Here is a 12469-nt window from a genome sequence, read left to right as displayed (position 1 = left end):
CTACGTTCATTTTTCTGCACCGTGCACCCAAACACAAGGCTTAAAACTCCATGTTGGGTGCTGTTTTGTTCAAATTCACTGTGAAGATGTGTGTTTACAGGAGGAGGATGAGTGCTGCAGCACTCAGTTCGGACTACTGTGATATGAGTTTGCATTTTGATTTGTAACAATCAACAGATCACTGGTTTTATGCCCCCGACAACTGTTTACATTTACATTTTCAAATTCTTTCTTTACTTCTGTAAAAAGATAGCGTATGTGGTATCAAGTGTTATATAACGGCTGGTAAACGACGCTGTTTTGTGTTTTTTTTTCTTTGAACACCTGATGGATGCTGCAAGTAGGTGGGGATGGAGAGGAAAAATGTGAATTGCTGATTCTGCCTTTCTATTGATTGTTGGAAACTGAAAGCTCAGGTCAATCAATTTTAGATTTAATATTGAAATTATGACAACCCTAGCTACTTAATTTGGCTGTTCAGCTTGTTGGGTCAAGTTTGGCTTTGGATGGTTGATTTATGAATATTTGCAGGTGGGGTGGTGCGTTGGCTGTCACAATGGGTTGGGTGGATGTGGGTATTAAAAAACCCCGACCCATGCATCACTACTAGCCTGCACTTAGTAAAGCAAAGAAAAAACAAAACCCAGATATCTGAATTACAAAACTGAAAACTGAAACCTACTCCATGAATGAATATCCAAATAGCTGAATATTCAGGTCCTGCTCTAGAAAAGAAAGAAAAAAGAAAAGAAAAAATGGTGGTTCACTGGTTTAAAACGTATTACAGTTTCATGTCTTAGCACAAATAGTTTGTTGTTATTCTCTGTGTGACCTGTTATTACTGTCTGCTCTCTTCTTTAGTGGTAACTAAATCCTTTAGAGTCACATAGTCTGAGTTATAACCCTCAATTTTCTAACACAACAAATCATTTATTCATGTAATGTCCCTGGCAGTTATTAGTTGAGATTTTCATTTTGTGAGGGTCGACATGCTTTGATTTACATACCCATCACTTGAGGCGAGGATTTTGCAGGTGGCTCCTTTCCCACACAGGGGAAATCCCGACCTGAAGTAGGTTCAAGGTGCTTAAGTCAAAGTCTGGATCAGGCACATAAATAACACTAATATAACATTTGATAGCTTGTTCCTCACTAAATGCCAGCAGAAGTGTTTGCAGCAGCACGTCTTTAATGTGATGTGGCAACATGTCTGTGTTTACAGAGAACAGTGTGTGGTGCTTCAGTTTAACTTTCTCAGATGTGACCTCAAATATCTTGCGTTCTCTTTCATCACCAGTGTGTCTGCCAGAAGACCTCCACTGAGTTTTGATTCTGAGGTTGAGGTGTAATGACTTGAAGAAGATATGAATGACTCAAAAATGACTTGCTAACATCAACCATAGTGACGATGATGAATAGGGAAAACAAGAGGAAAATTAAAAAAAAAAAAAGAAAAAAGAATCTGGAGTGGGAGAGGGAAAGAATCGAGGATAGATGGAGAGACTGGAGGAAGTGAGAAGTGAGAGAATAGAGTTGTTTGATGGATGTCGAAGGCTGTGGGCTTTTGTCAGTGAGTGATGTGATGGTACAGTGTGCTGTGGTCCCTGCTGGACTATTTTTGTTGATCTTTCCTTGTTCTCTTTGCTGATTGATGGTTCATATAGGTAGTGAGGCAGAGAAAAGATGTGGTCTGAACCTGGTTACACTCCGCCCTGTACTCTCCCCCTGCTGTGCTCTCACTCTCTGTCTTTCTTTCTGCCTCATTCCCTTTTCCTCCCTCCATCCATATTTTCTCTTCCCTCACACTATCTGCCTCCATCTGTCTTCTCCCCCCTTTTCTTGCCTAATTCTCCCTCTCAGCGGTGGGAAGTACAAATACTTCATTACTGTACTTGAGTAGAATTTTCAGCAATTATTTTTCTGGCAACTTTATACTTTTACTCCCTACATTTTAACACAAATATCTGTACTTTTCTAATACTAATAATACTTTTTCAAAACAGGCTTGTTGCTATAGTTTTAATGCATTTGAAGGGAATTATTTTCTTTATTTTGCTTCATTGTGCGCTGCCTTCCCAACATCAAGGCTGATTTCAACCTAAATGGATGGGACAATAACACAAAGAAAGGTGGTTCCTCATCAGTGCACATCAACGTAAAAGAATTAAAAAGATGTAACAAGACACAAGAGATGTAACAAAACAGAAAAAGATGTAGCTACATAAATAAAATGTGAAAGATGTAACATGATGAAAAACAACATAAATAAGACATATCAAATGTAAAAGAATGAGCTGGACAACAAGATGGAATAAGGCTTAAAAGATGTAACAAGATGAAACAAGACTCAAAAAACGCAATGACAAAAACGACACAAGACAAAAAAGATTTGAAAGATGACAACAGTGTAAATGACAAAAAAAGATGTTACAAGACAAAAAAGTCTAAGGACATTAAATGACATAAAAATTGGAACAAGACGTAACAGACAGAGGGCTACTTCTTACATTTAAAGGCCGTGATAACTACATTTCAGAGCTTGTATTTTTCAACTTTCATTGAGTAAACAAGTTAAATCAGTACTTCTACCTGAGTCGTTTTTTAGATTTTGAGTATCTTCTACTGGAGTAAAGAATGTTTGTACCTTTGACACCTCTGCTGTTTCTCCTCTGTCCGTTCTCAACCATCACTACTGCAGTAAAGAGTGCATGACAAACTTAACATGGAGGAGAATGTGATGAAGCAACCATGAGGTGGCTGAGTGAGTGGAAAACAGTTCTTGTTTTAGGCTGACCACTAATTATCAACTTCATATTTAAACCCTGATGAGTTCCGACCATTTCAGACCAGCTATGATATGACCTCATCTGAACTTGACTGACCACGGTCACCACTCTCAGACCCAACAGCATGCTCCTGGGTTCCTGGGATGGTGCGGTTTGGGATGCAGTGTGAGCAGCAAAGCGTCGGGGCCCCCCAGAACAAACATGGCACGGTCCAAAATAAAGCCCCCGCGAGTTCTTCAGAGGCCATGTGGAAAAGCCATAAAGTGGAGTTATAGGGGTCACAGTGGGGATGAGATATTTAATGGTTTACACAGGGAATGAGGTAAATATGTGCGCGAGCGAATACAAATGTGTGCACATGGTTACTTATGCATATTCACATGAAAACACGCACATTAGTCTTGTCATGCATTGCCACACTTTTGCATCACACATACTTCAGCGCAAACGATGCATGAAGTTCTGGGACATCTGAGGTAAATTTCATTTGTGTGATGATTTATCCCACATGAATGTATTTGGGAAAGTGCGTGTGTGCTCTCGCTGCATTTCTTCACGTTTTCTATTTTTGCACATTTTGAAACTAAACAAAAACACACATAAACACAGAGGGTAACGAGGGCTTTGCTTGGTCTGCTGTCAGTCAGCGGCTGGTTAACCAGTAGGCAACGAGGTACTGATAGAGACCGCCAGAGACAATATTCTCCTTTCTTTGTGTTCTGACCTCTGCTCTCCTGACCACTTAACCTCTAATTTCATACACACACACACAAACACACACATACAAAGATACACTCATACAGACATGAAGTGCCACAAGAAAACAGCTGAAGTTTCATTCCAACTTAGAGAAAGTTCAGTCTTTGTTAACAGTAGGTCTCAACTGAATGATTGAATCAGAAGAGACAAAGATTCGGTATGGACTGCACTGATGAGTGTCTCCTTTCCTACTGTTTGAGAAAAGTGATGTGTTTTTTTTTTTAATTTTTGGCTCCAATCCGGGATTTTATTTGACATAAAACAATGTCTTTGAGGTGTATTGCCTTTCAGCTTCAAGGGTGTTTGGGAGTGTCAGCATCCATATCAGGTGAACAGCTCTTTTTACCCTTGGGAATATCTATAAAAGGGCTACTATTTCCACACAATGTGCACAGTCTCTATGTGCACAAAGGCTTCTTCTGTAGACAATTACATTAACTCTGGAGGGGCTTGAGGCGTTTTTAATTTAAAAGATACAGAATGATAAATTCTCCATTTCTTTTTCTTAATTTGTGGTACTTACCTTCCTCTTTATTTATTTTTTCTATTACTATGTTTATTGTTATGAATATGAACCAATATAAAAAGGCAAATTGCCTGTATGTGAAAACCTTCTTGGCAATGAACCTGATCCTGATGGTTGATGATTGGTGTCTGGTGTCAGAGAATTGCACACAAATGCCGTCCGACAGTCTACAGAGACTTAACCTATTGTACAAGAGGAGGTTTTAGGGAGGAAGACTTATATAAATATTGAATGCAATCATGGGTTTTAATCTTTTTCTATTTCTTCATAACAGCCACAGAGTACAGAGAGATTCACAATGTGACCATTTGCATTTGTGTGTAAAAATCTTTCACTGGTTGCATTAGTGTGACTTGCAAGTTAATTTATATCTGATGTACATGTACGAACCACTCTGCCCTCCCTCCTATAATATCTGTTTTAACAGTGAGAAACAACATTATGTACAAAACTCTGCAGACAACAGAAGGACACATTTCATGAAGAAAGCTAATAGCGACAGACTTGGGCGTTGCTTAAGAAAAAGCAAAATGTCCCCAGTTTTATAACTTTAGTCAGCATCCCTGGCCATGTCAGATATATCTGACGCTATTTATCTACTGTGGGAACCAGGCCTGGAATTTCATCATTGTAGGGGCAAAGCCACATGGCCTTTGGAGTTGTCAATTTTAGGGCACAAAGGCCAGATGCCAGGCCAGGAAGCCATTAAATTAAACAGTCCACATATTTTTATTAAATTCCTCCTAAGTCATTATGATGAAAAACTTTCTCTTGAGTTAGTGTTTCAAAATAATGACTTAGAATCTAAGTGTGGTTATGAGCGCAGCATTTCACCTGACGTTGCCCTATCAGAATCCCTCAAAAGACACTGGTGTCTAAAAACCGTATTGATTGGAGAGAGACAGAGGAGAAAACAGCCAAATCAGCTGGAGCAGTGCACATGGGGCACCAAGGCCACTGTGGCCGCAGGGCATATAATTTTTAGAGGGGCGTAAGGCCAAATTGAGGGGAGATGCCAGCCATGGTTATCGTGGCTGCCATGAAATTTCTGCCCTTTAGGGAATGGCTTAAATATTTGATTTATCTTGATGAATCCAAATGCATTTCACAGTGTGCAACAGACCATGCCTTCTGTTCCTTTTTACTGTCATTTCTTGGCATTTCTTGTTGCTCTCAGCAGATTGTTAATGCCAAACAGAGGAAACTATTGAGCCATTTGAGAAGTAATGTGTTAGATGGAGCGGTACATAGAAAACTCATGGATAAATGTGAAGCTGTTTGCTGCCTTTTAAAAAATTCAACTGTCTAATAGTAATTTTAGTTTATCATTAAAGCAAGGCAGTGGATGCATCAGTGAATGTAGTGCTGTAAATTACAATGTAATGGTAAGATTGAAGGCTCATTAGCACCACATTTACTTTTCTGGAGCTTTTAACCACATCTGCAGAGGACGTAATTCAGTTTTTCAATTTTTACTTGTTGATCAAGGAGAAATCAAGCTTATTTTAGACACCTACCGTACACCGCAGACTTTTGATTGCTCTGCACATGTTTGCCAAAGTGGCTGTTCAGTATGGTTTGACAGGAAATGGATTCCCTGGAAACAGGATGTAGCAACTGGCGTGCGTCGCTGGAAATGATCAGGAAAAATAATCAAAGAAGGAGCAAGTGTTAATGAGGGGGAACGCCTGCAGCGTCTCTTCCTTTATATGTGCATGTGTGTGTTGTGTATGTGTATCTTGTGAGTGTGTGTGTCCATCTCTGCTGGAGGAGGTAATGATGATGGATGGAGGGCAAAGGAGGGATTGAGGCAGCTGTGCGCAGTGAGGGTTAGTGTGATGGTACTTGGGGTGAGTCCCTTGTGCTTTCTGTGTCATATATCCATCCTCTGGTACAATACCAAAAACATGGCATGATTGACTTTTATGCTTTGGCAGAAAACATTCATTCATTCTGTTGACAAAGATCCTTTTGTTAGTGGATCCTGGGAGTTCGTGTATGAGTCCTTGTCTTTTTTTTTTAATGTCTGTGCTTTCCCATGTTCCCTCTGTAGCCTGTGGGCAGACAGCTGTGTTGCCACGGTTTGATCCACAGATGTCGGAGCGTACAATGTGTCTGTGCCCCAGTCTCCACCTTGCAGCCCCTGCTGTGAGGCAGTTTACATCCGCTTATTATCCCGAGTCGGCCCTAAGGTGATCCGTCCATTATGCGATCCCTGATCAGAGCTGTGACTGTTGCCTTATCCCTGGCTTTGATGACACACCATCAAATGACACCCAGACTAACAGCCGTGACAGGGAGCGTCCCTCATTTCCGCACAGATCAACCCCGGTGTCGTCATGTCTGGTGTGGTCAGCTCAGGTGGAGAGGAAATCTGTGTGAGCATGTGCTTGTATGTACAGTATGTCTGTGAGTGTGTGTTGTGTGCGTGCATGTGTGTGTGTGTGTGTGTGTGTGTGTACATATGTGTGTGTGTGCATGTGTGCAAGTGAGAGAACCCAGAGACAATGCAGGGTCATGGAGAAGCTCAGCCATTGTTCACACACTGTACAAAATCATACAGGAGTTTAGTGGAATCAACTCATCTTTTCTCATAACTTCACGTAAATACACAAGTTTTATTTGTTCAGGTTAATTAATCTCGAAAGTCCTAGCATTTATTTTCAGAACATTTCAGAGCTTATTAACACGACTTCTTCCTGCGTAAAGTCTTTTAACTTGAAACGATGAATTGAATGAATGAACTGTACAGAGTTCAGACTTCTGTCAATTCAGAAACATACACAATATATTCATACACAATATACTTACATGCCTTAAACATGGTTTTTATTACCTAAACCTAATTAATTGATTTATTAAATTCACTGGGAGCAGTTTAACATATTGTCCCTGTGCCAGTGCTTGGACAAAGTAGCTCCAACGGGAGCGGCTGAAGCTTAAGTTCTTTGTGTGAAATGAAGTAACTTTTCAAACTGAGAAAATTTGTTTATAACGTTCATCAGTTTGAAGAATTGTTGATTCAGTTTAATATCTTACGGTTATTGAACACTTAATGTTTTTTCAATTAAATTAATATCAAGTTTATTTGACAAGAAAAATCTATTTGTTTTGATTCATTACAAAATTACCTCAACTTGTGTTTTCAGGAAGCTCAGAAGTTAAAACAAATAGTTCGTTTTTTACAGTGCAGTTGCTCTGTGACATGCTTTACTCTTCCGTTTGACTCCCCCCTGCACCTGTGCACACACACATGCACACACACATATTACATGCCAACATGCATCTAAGGAAAGCCCCACTTTGGTCTTTGGACTGTCTAACCTCACAACCTTCAACAGCGACCTCCTGACATCTATTGGAAGTTTGTATTGCCTCATCAGGAAACTATGGATCATTTAACGCAGCTCCTTTTCACATCTGTGTGAGTAAATGATATCCACAGTCAGGTGCTCATACACCATCTGTGTGAAGCAGTATAGTACTGTAAACATTTGGTCATTTTTATTCACCTTTCACCCATCTGTAATAATACACACTAGTCAGAAGGAAACCCAGCAGTCCACGTTTATTGTCTTTCTTCTTCATCATATCAGAGTGCTTTGGTTTCTGTTTCAGGCACAAGATTCAATAAAAAGAGATATTTAAATGATTATAGCTGATATGGGAGACTCTCTGGTGGTCTAGCATCATCTTGAAATGAAATATCCGTCCTTCTTTTAATGATACTCTCCTGACTTGGCCACATTAATGGCTAGACAAACATGAATTAGTCGAATATTATTTCATAAATTTTGATGATTCATTTCACAGCCGAGGACTTTAAATAAATTAAGTCTAATGGCTGTCCTCTGCTATATTTATACAGGCTGGCTGGATGTCGTACAGCCAGCGACGTGAATCGCTCACACAGCTGTGTGAAGTGCACCGCAGCAGACCTGACTTCAGACTTTACACACACTCCACCAGACCCGCTCTTGGGATTTAACAACTTTTATGGTGGAGTTGTCAGCTGAAGTGACATTCAGACTTATTCTTTGAGCAGAAGACTGAGTGAAGCTCATGGTGTGTGTGTGTGTGTGTGTGTGTGTGTGTGTGTGTGTGTGTGTGTGTGTGTGTGTGTGTGTGTAAATGTGTGCTTGTGTGAAGGTCAGAGAGAGCTTGAGCGAGCGATAGGAGATCATATTAGGAATGTTTTTCTGGTCAACCCTGTGACTCTGCTCGCACCCAAGTGGGTGAGGCAGAGTGCAACTGTTAGTGTGTGAGTATGCAAGTATCAGTGCGTCCCCAGGCCTTTGCTGTGGTCTCGCCATCGTCTCTGGTTCTGCCGTTTTGACTGTGGTCGACTCATATAGTCCCTGTGTTGTTTATTGCGGCCCAGAGCCGACGCTGGGCCTGATACCTTTGCAGATTTGCCTGCCAGAAAAACTTTTATGATGAAATGTGAGGCAGGAAAAAGGGAGGTGAGGACAAACAGAGAAGCTGTTTTCTTTAAGCCTCTGTTTTACTTTGCTAACCAGTGTCCAGAATCCACATTTGGCTGTCATTGCAAGCATGAGAGAGGAAGTCAAGGAGAATGAGTGTGTGTTTATGCACGTGTGTGCATGGTTGTATGTTTAATTGCAGGTACATGCATGTGTGCATGTAGAAGATGGTGGGATACATACATGTGTGCATGCATGCACACTGCAGAGTTGTTATTAGTTTGTGACTGTATTCCTTTAAAGACACTCCAAAGAATTAATAGTTTTGCAACCACAGAATTTTGAAAACATATCAAGGTCATTTTTTTAAATGATATGGTGCTGAGTGAAGGGCTGGAAAGCTTAAGTGGAGTTTTGGGGGAAGATGGGGTGATACAGTATAGATGTGTTTTTAATTCATCTTATCTGAGGAACGCTTGAATACAATCTCCAATGTCCCCTTTGGATTTGAACTGGGCGAGACTGGACAGCAGGGGCCCCTTGACGTCTTTCTCTCACCTTTTACTTTCTTTCTCTTTCTTTCATATACTAATAGGCGTGTAACAGTTCTACAGATTCACAGTCCAGCCCTTTGTTTGTTTGTTTGTGGAAGTGGTGGGGAGGTTGAATAACAAAAAACACGGAAAAAAAAATCTGGCTTGAAGGTAGATTAAATATAACCAGAAGAAAATGATTTGTAAATCCTTTTCAACCTATACTAAGTTGAATACAGTACAAAGATAAGATTTTTAATGTTTAAACTAATAAACTTTAAACAATCATTCAACATTTGATGCTTGTAATGCATTCTAAAAATGTTGCAACAGGGTCATGTTTACCACTGTGATACAGCACTCGGTAAGCATTTAGGAAATGAGGACACTTATTGTTGAATTTTTGAAAGCATAATTCTTTCCCATTCTTGCTTGATGTACGATTGAGGTGCTCAACAGTCCTGGGTCTCCATTGTTGTGTTTTCAGGTCAAATCTATTCAATTTGATTTGTATGCAATAAAGTCATAAGTTATCCCAGGGCACTTTTCATATAGAGCCAGTCTAGACCATTCTCTTTATAAAACAAAATGTTCCTACCAAGAGCAAGCACTGAGGCACTGTTTATCATAAGGCGCCACTCATTTTCAGCGCAAGACAGATCTGGACTGCAGCAGGTTAATCAATTACCCAAACTCTTTTCCTCTGAAGCCACGCTGTGCAGAATGTTTCTTGTCTTGCTGAAATAAGCAGGGATGTTCCTAAAAAAAGACGTCATCTGGATGGCAACATATGTTGGTCCAAATCCTGTATGTACCTTTCATCATTAACAGTGGTGGGTCACAGGTGTGACAGTTACCCATGATGCCATGAGCAATAACACATCCCCATACCATCACAGATGCTGTTTTTTTTTTATTTTTTAACTTGGTAACAATCTGGATGATCTTTTTCCTCTTTAGCCCCGAGGACACAACATCCATGATTTCCAAAAACACTTGTGAAATGTGGACTCTTCAGACCACAGCACACTTTTCTACTTCCCATCAGACCACCTCAGATGAACTTGGGATCTAGGAGAGGTCGGCAGGGTTTCTGAATGTTGTTTATATGTAGTACTTTGGATGGTAGAGTCTTAACTTGCATTTGTAGATGCAGCGTTGAACTGTGTTAACTTGCAATAGTTTTCTGCAGTGTTCCTGGGCCTGTGTAGTAATATCCTTTATACAATCATGTCTGTGTTTAATGTGGTGACACCTGGTGATCAACGGCCACAGGCATGATACAGAAAATCAGAATCGCAATTCATGGATTGCAATTGCAGGAAGAGACCATGGATGTTTGTACTGTGTTGTGAGAATTTTTAGAGAATGAGTATCTCAGGTTTCCTGAAGACCACAGGAGTTCTGCCTTATGTGTTATCACTCTCAAATGGAAACAAATCCATTCAAAAATGCACAGACCTACAAAGTCATAGTTGGGAAATGTGGGCCTTTAGGCCTTGAGGGATCTCTCACACCAATACGTCACTTTGTCTTGCCACAGGACCCGCACCTTTAAACTGCAATAGGAAAACTCCTGGAGAGTTTGGAGCACGGCCGGAGGGATGGAGTGTTGAAAGAGAGGTAGTAGCAGCAGGGTGAGAAAGGGAGGCGTTGTTGGAAGACGGCATCAAGACGAACGGGACTAGAGGGAGAGGAAAATTGGAGAGGAAATTGAAGGAGAAGAGAGAGGTTAATCACCTTGACTTGTTAGCTGTCTGTCATCTCAGCGTGTGTGCCAGCTGATAAAGCCATACAGTACTTCCTGTAACAGACCTGCTGATGGAGTAGGAGTTGTAGTCTGTGGAGGAGCAGCATGTCAGTGGTGTTAATATGCTCACACTATAAATATGTTAAGGATTCCCACCATCTTTCTCCATCTTACACTCTTTTATTTATCTCACCCTTTCTCCTCTCCATCCTTTCATCCCTCCCTCCTCATCTATGCCTCTCTCTCCTTGTTTTTCGTGCTCTCTGCCTGGCAGCGGTGAGTGCTTTAAGAGGGTATTAGCAGGGCGTCTGTACAGTACTATCACAGCTTAGTGGGCCAGTGCAGGTGAGACAGCAGGGATTTCCTGTTAGGCCTCTCTGCTACATTCTTGCTAAATTGCTCCTTGCCAGGTGGAGTTGGAGAGGAGGGGGTCTCTCTTTCCCCCTCATTCTGTCTCACACACACAATGGTAAACACGCATACACTCATGTAGCAGCACATGGGCATCGGTACAGGATGATGTGCGTGCGCTACTGTACGTGCAGAGGATTAGTGCGTGTGTGTGTTTATGTGATTGTGTGTGCCAGTGTGGAGTGTGGAGGACAGAGCAGGGCTCAGTATTAGACTCTGGTTGTCTGCCAGAGGAGCAATATGAGATAAATACTTCACCATCTTACACCTGGGGGTCCTGGCCTGCTTCTAATGCTACTACTGGAGAGGAGCCCTCTGTGTGTTTGCAGCCTGTACGGTGCACACTCATCTTACACACACACACACACACACACATAGAGGCAGGTAGGAACTAACTGTGGTTGTACCTCTCAATTGTGTTCTCAGTATATCCATAGTGTTATTTTGCACATTTGTGGTTATTAGTACAACTTTATTGTTTTTTGTTATTATGGTTCACTTGTATTAAAATACCCCCAACAAGTGGTTGAAGAAGCATTCAGTCGATTTACATAAGTAAAAGTAGCAATGCAAGATGCATGGATACTCCATTCCATACTGACTCCGTGACTTCGGCTTTCATTTTGACCTCAACTACTCACCTGTAAATTTTTGTGGCTGTATCTTGCACATTTGTGACACTATTGTTGTACTGCATTGACAAAATGTGTCCACAGATAAAGACCTGCAAAAATACTGAAAAAAAAATGCATCTGTGGAATTTCCGCCACAGCAAGTGTCTCCAGGACCACATTTTGCCATGATGACGCACACACACACACACACACACACACGCACACACACACACACACACACACACACACATACATAGACTCATAAGATGAAAACATTACCAGCTACACTGTCACAACTGATAATAAGTATTCTCCCCAAAATGTTGAACTATTTCTTTAATTGTAGGACGCATTTTAATGTCCCTGCTAATGAGAATATTTTATATGCTCATTATTGGTGTTTAAACTCTCAATATACTGAATAAGTAACTATAACTAAGTAGAGTAAAAAGTTATTTTCCTCTGAAGTGTATTATAGTAGACATGTGAGGTAGCATGGAATGGAAATATTCAAGTAAAGTACAAGTACCTCAGAATTCTACTTCAAGGTACAGTACTTAAGTAAATGTACATAGTTACTTTTCACCACTGCTCCCTCACTTTACGAATCCCCTTAAGCGCCCTGTGAAATAGTTGAGAGATGAGCTGGAGAGCACAACCGAATCT

The 12469-nt window shown here is 40.8% G+C and overlaps 1 protein-coding gene across 1 annotated transcript in view; it reads left to right on the top strand.

Annotated features, from left to right (window-relative positions):
* Nucleotides 1-12469, top strand: part of LOC146325264 (ERC protein 2-like) — a 232680-nt gene that overhangs the window by 42800 nt on the left and 177411 nt on the right. The gene's annotated exons all lie outside the window — the stretch shown is intronic.

The sequence above is a fragment of the Lutjanus erythropterus genome, chromosome 6 (assembly GCF_056507025.1).
Source record: "Lutjanus erythropterus isolate fLutEry1 chromosome 6, fLutEry1.hap2, whole genome shotgun sequence".
NCBI classification, from domain to species: Eukaryota; Metazoa; Chordata; class Actinopteri; order Lutjaniformes; family Lutjanidae; genus Lutjanus; species Lutjanus erythropterus.
This window is presented reverse-complemented; position numbering and strand designations above follow the sequence as displayed.